General features: G+C 33.8%; 1 long non-coding RNA gene across 1 annotated transcript; it reads left to right on the top strand.

The window, feature by feature from the left end:
• The first annotated feature begins 3,213 nt into the window (after positions 1–3,213).
• Positions 3,214–4,002, top strand: LOC145790029 (uncharacterized). The gene is made up of 2 exons (XR_014328660.1): positions 3,214–3,632; positions 3,740–4,002. It is a non-coding gene; the product is annotated as an uncharacterized LOC145790029 (long non-coding RNA).
• The last annotated feature ends 2,261 nt before the right edge of the window (positions 4,003–6,263 follow it).

The following is a 6,263-nucleotide window of genomic DNA, read 5'->3' on the forward strand; positions in this document are numbered from 1 at the left end:
CTTGGCCATGTTTCGCTTAAGAATATATTCTTCGGCCACTTGAATTTCATCAATTCTTGGCCTAATGAACTGTTTTTCTCTTTTAACCGTTAATGGCTTATGAAAATCCTCCATAAGCATGTTGTTTCCATATGGAACATCATTTTTAACCATGCTTGGCTCAACAACATGTTTTTTAGCCATGTTATTTTCATAAGTTGGCTATTTAAAAATAGGTTTTCCGATCACCCATGTCATTGATGAAATCAACTCTTTGTTTTTGCCATTTTCAACCATGGAAATTTTTTTAAAAAAGTCACCAATTTCAACCTTTAAAGCCTTAGTTAAAGACTTAGTAATGAGAGTTGAAAACTCATCATTCTATTGGCGAATTTCTATATCAAATTAATGAATTTCTCCAATTAAATTGTGTCTTTTTTCTTCCACCAAATAATATTGTAACGAATGAAAATTTATTTAATCAAGAACATGGATCTTTTCTTGAAAATCCAAAAATTTTTATTTACGCCAAATTATTTCATCTAGGCTATTTGGAATGGACGAATTCAATTAACTTTTCATTTCATAAACTTGATGTCCCACTGGGCGTGCCAAAAAACTTTTGACTTATTTTTTCTACAAAGGAAAATATCATAAATACAAGCGTGCCAGCGGGGATTGAAAAATTCTTACAGATTAAATTCAAACTAATTATCAAGCGATTGTGTTGACGGTTCTTTTGCCTCAATGAAGAGGACTTTAAAATTGCCAAGTGTAGAGAAAAGAAAAATTTTAAAAAGAATGAAGAAAATGGAGAAAGAAAATTTAAAATGAGGGAGATAGAGAAAGATGATTGAGTGAATAATTGGGAGGATTAAGTGAACAATCAAAGTAAGATGATTGAATGAACAATCGGGGTGATCGAGTGAACAATCAAAGTACCTCTACTCTTATGTTTCGAAAAGAAAGTGCATGGAGTAATTGTTGGATTTATTTTTCTAGTGTGGCCCAATAGCCTACATATTTTCTACATGTTTTAATTTATTTGGACTCCACAAATAGATAAAGCCAATATTTGAGATCAAGTTCAGTAAATAGAATTTTAATATAATCACTCTTCTAAGATAAGAAGGAAACCTTGATGGATTAGGAATTCTTCTGATAGAGTTTATCTGGCCCTCTTCTCTCCTCTATATAAGGATGGGTGACTCCCCTTTCATATCATGAGTATTTTTCCATCACTTTAAATTTTATAGTCATCCTAATTAAGAGAGACAGAGAGAAGAAGGTGAGCCAAAAAATTAAAGGTTCAATTCTAAGGGGTATTTTCTCAACTTCTCTAATTCAATGGCTGACAAAGGTATATTCGTTTTATTCTTGAGTTGTATTGAATTCAAGATCCTGTAAAGTTTAATTCCGCATTATTATTATGGTTACATGTATTATTAAATCTTACATGTGGTATCAGAGCTTTAGTTTGTGAATCAATACACCTTGGAATAATAATATATTTATAAATATTGTTATTATATTATAATTATAATTATTCATAACAACATATTTTTTGTTCATAAGGTTTGAACTCTCGGCATATGTTGGTTATCTTGAATATACGCTGTATGTTCAACCTTGTAAGCTGCATGCCATATTATTAGGCAGTGTCTGAATAGTACATCTAATCTCTTTCATATTCATTATGCATCAAAGAAACTCTTTTTGTGTTGTTAAAAGTCAAAGGTTGTGTGAAAGAAGATTTCATTCCTGATTTCTAAATCGTAACTAAGTATGCACATCATGGACTCCCTCACTCACTTTGTTTTGTGATATGTTAGGTGCAAACTTTTATGTAATTCTATATGCTGTTCATATGCATGTTTTGATTTATTATCAATTTTAGTGATAATAATTTTTATAATCATCATAATATGTTATTGAATTGAGTGTATTGCTTGCCGTTATGATAAAGTGCATAGATTAAAAGCAATTTTAGAATTTTGCTGAATCGTTCGGACTATTAAATAAATATATTTATTTGATTGTATCACATTAGATGATTATGTTTTTGCTTTGTTTAAATTATGCACACTTATTGTCTATTATTGTTAAATATTTATATATTTTCATGATTTAAAATTGATATCATGATATAATTTTATGACATTGAATATTAAATATTAAAGTGGTTAATTCATATTAGGTGTAATTCTTATTAACCATTATTTTAGATATTCATGATTGTTATAATACATATATAAATATTCCCATTCATCCAGAGTTATTATTATTATATTGGTAATAGCAATCACATAAAAGAAATTTTAGAAATCATAAAAATAGTGATCTCATTAAAATTGTGATTGAATTAATGATAATTAAATGACTCAAAATTAATGAATAGAGAATATTGTTGGTTAGTTCCGTATTCATAGGGTTTACTAATTTAGTAGCTGCCAAAGTGGCCTAGATTTGTAAAACTTATGAATATAGAACTACATAAAAGAATTGTTAAAAAAGGTAACATTAAGGTCGATAATATTCTCAATTGCAGTTATAATTAGGAGATTGAGACTAGCCCAAAGGAGAGTCACTTTCAAATAATTATGAACTGAGTAGGATAATGTAACTTATGTAATTTGAGAGATTAGAATTGAATACCCAAAGGTAACATGACTAGCTGAAAAATTGCATAAATTACTTTAGACCTACATAAGCGATTCTTGACGAATAGACAATGGATATACCTAAGTTTTGCCCAAAGGAAAAACTTATGTGATATCAATAGTTCATCATAATTCTCAAAACTTTAATATGTATATTGTTCTATCTTATTTCAGTAAAAGTTCCCACCTCATTGCACTCTCTTGCATCGGGCGTCCCTCTACTTACTGGCTCGAATTTTTTGGAATGGTATGAACATGTTCAGTTTACACTGGGTGTGTTGGACCTCGATATGGCATTGCTTAAAGATAAACCTGCAGACATTAATGAATATAGTACTGCAGAACAAGTTGCCCTTTCTAAATCCTGGAAAAAGTCCAATAGACTCAGTTTGATGTTCATGAAGATGACCATTGCAAATAACATCAAGACCTCCTTACCTCAAACTGTTAATGCATTGGAATACTTAAAGGCTGTTGAAGATCGATTTAGATTTGCTGACAAGTCACTTGCTGGCACTATTATGGCTGAATTGACAACAATGAAATATGATGGTAACCGAGGAGTTCAGGATCACATCCTCAATATGGCTGACAAAGTTGCAAAGCTTAAAACTTTAGGAATGCAAGTTGATGAAACTTTCCTCGTGCAGTTTATTCTCAACTCACTTCCATCACAATACAGCGCATTCAAAATTCACTATAACACCAATAAAGATAAGTGAAATTTGAATGAGCTGACTAATATGTGTGTTCAGGAGGAAGTGAGGTTGGGGGAGGAAGGACGTCAAACTGCATTGGCTGTAACTCATGGAGCTATAAAGAAAAAGAAGGGTAAGTTTGTAAAATCAAAGAAAAATCCACCAAAGAAAAAGAATGAACCTGGGAAAGAAAATCAGGCTAAGAATGGTTTCACTGTCAAGTGCTACTTTTGTGGCAAGAAGGGACATGTGAAGAAAGACTGCAGCAAGCGAAAGGCTTGGTTCGAAAAGAAAGGTAAGAAATTTTCTTTTGTTTGTTATGAATCAAATCTTGCTGAAGTACTTTCTAATACGTGGTGGATTGACTCTGGGGCCACGACCCACATTACAAATGACATGCAGGGATACCTCTCAACCAGGAAACCGAAGGAAAGTGAAAGATTTGTCTATATGGGGAACCGTCTCAAAGCTGAAGTCGTAGCTGTAGGAACCTATCGACTGATCTTAGAGACGGGTCATCAGATGGATCTAGAAGACGCTTTTTATGTTCCTTCAATTTCTAGGAATTTAGTTTCGTTATCCAAATTGGATCGTGTTGGATATTCAGTTTTATTTCATTGTGGAAAACTCAATTTAATGTTTAATTCAAAAGTGATTGGTTCTGGTAATTTATGTGATGGTTTATATAAAATTACCTTAAATCATAAGTTTGCACAATCATTAGTAACTCTGCATTCGAATATTGGTTTAAAACGTGGTCTAATTAATGAAAAATCATCGATCTTGTGGCATAGACGGTTGGGGCATATCTCCAGAAATAGAATTGAAAAATTGGTGAAGAATGGGATTTTGGAAAACCTAGACTTCACTGATTTTCAGATATGTGTGGATTGCATTAAAGGAAAGCAAACCAAACACACCAAGAAAGGTGCCACAAGAAGTAATAAGCTTCTTGAGATAATTCATACAGATATTTGCGGGCCACTCAACATCCCATGTCTTAGTGGTGAAAAATATTTTATCACATTTATAGATGGCTTCTCACGTTATGGATATGTGTATCTAATTCATGAAAAGTCTCAGGCTGTTGACATCCTTGAGGTGTACATAACTGAAGTCGAGAGACAATTAGATAGAAAGGTTAAAATAGTGAGATCAGACAGAGGTGGTGAATATTATGGTAAATATGATGAGTCAGGCCAAAATCCTGGCCCATTTGCCAAATTCTTAGAAAAGAAAGGCATTTGTGCTCAATATACAATGCCTGGTACGCCACAGCAAAATGGAGTTGCTGAAAGGCGTAATCGTACACTTAAAGATATGGTTAGGAGTATGTTAAGTTACTCAATTGTACCTATTTCAATGTGGGGTGAAGCTTTAAAAACTGCAATGTATATCTTAAATAGGGTTCCTAGTAAGGCGGTCCCAACAACTCCTTTTGAGTTGTGGACTGGTAGGAAAGCCAGTTTGAGACACTTACATATTTGGGGTTGTCCAGCAGAGGCAAGAATCTTCAACCCACAAGAGAAAAAGTTGGACTCAAGAACAATATCTGGATATTTCATTGGTTATCCAGACAAGTCTAAAGGGTACAAATTTTATTGTCCTAATCACAGTACGAGGATAGTGGAGACTGGTAATGCTAGATTCCTAGAGAATTGTGAAATTAGTGGGAGTGAGAAAACACGAGTGGTGAATTTCGAGGAAATTAGGGTAGATGTGCCAACATTTGACCCTTATCGAAAAGTTGTTGTTCCTCAGACTATTCCACAGGCTGAGGAAAACGAACAAAATGATGAAAATCCTTCACCACCTCATGTTTCACCACTTCATGAAGATACCACCATTGAAAATATTGTAGAACCACCACAACCGGCAGTTCTGAGAAGATCTCAGAGGGAAAGAAAGCCTGTCATTCCAGATGATTACATGGTGTATCTACAGGAATCTGATTTTGATATTGGGATTAACAAAGATCCAGTCTCATTTTCACAAGCCATGAATAGTGATGATTCTTCTAAATGGGTCAATGCTATAAATAAAGAGTTAAAATCCATGGAACATAATAGTGTTTGGGATCTCGTCGAATTGCCTAATAACTGCAAAAAGGTCAGGTGTAAATGGGTCTTCAAGACCAAGCGTGACGAAAAAGGCAATATCGAACGATTTAAAGCCAGACTTGTTGCCAAAGGTTTTACTCAAAAAGAAGGCATAGACTATACAGAGACCTTCTCTCCAGTATCTAAGAAGGACTTGCTTAGAATCATCTTAGCATTGGTAGCTCATTATGACTTAGAGTTGCATCAAATGGATGTGAAAACTGCTTTTTTAAATGGGAATTTGGATGAAGAAATTTATATGAAGTAGCCCGAAGGATTTGCAAAGAAAGGTAAAAAACATTTAGCTTGCAAATTAAAAAAATCCATATATGGCCTTAAACAAGCTTCTAGGCAATGGTATTTAAGGTTTAATGATACCATTACCTATTTCGGATTTAAGGAAAATACAGTTGATCAGTGCATATATCTGAAGGTTAGTGGGAGCAAGTTCATTATGTTGGTGCTATATGTGGATGACATTTTGTTAGCTAGTAATGACCTTGGCTTATTGCATGAAACCAAGGAATATCTCTCCAAGAACTTTAAAATGGTCGATATGGGTGAGGCAAACTATGTTATTGGCATAGAGATCTTTAGGGATCGATCTCGAGGATTGCTAGGACTATCTCAAAAAGGATATATTGATCGTGTTTTGGAGAGATTCAATATGCAGTTTTGTTTAGCCGGTGATGCACCCATCATGAAAGGTGATAAATTAAGTGAAAAACAGTGTCCAAGAAATGACTTGGAAAGAAAACAAATGAAGGACATTCCATATGCATCAGCTGTAGGGAGCTTGATGTATGCCCATACATGTACCAGGCCAG

Source organism: Camellia sinensis, chromosome 1 (genome assembly GCF_055761805.1).
Source record: "Camellia sinensis isolate YWXY chromosome 1, ASM5576180v1, whole genome shotgun sequence".
Taxonomy (NCBI): domain Eukaryota; kingdom Viridiplantae; phylum Streptophyta; class Magnoliopsida; order Ericales; family Theaceae; genus Camellia; species Camellia sinensis.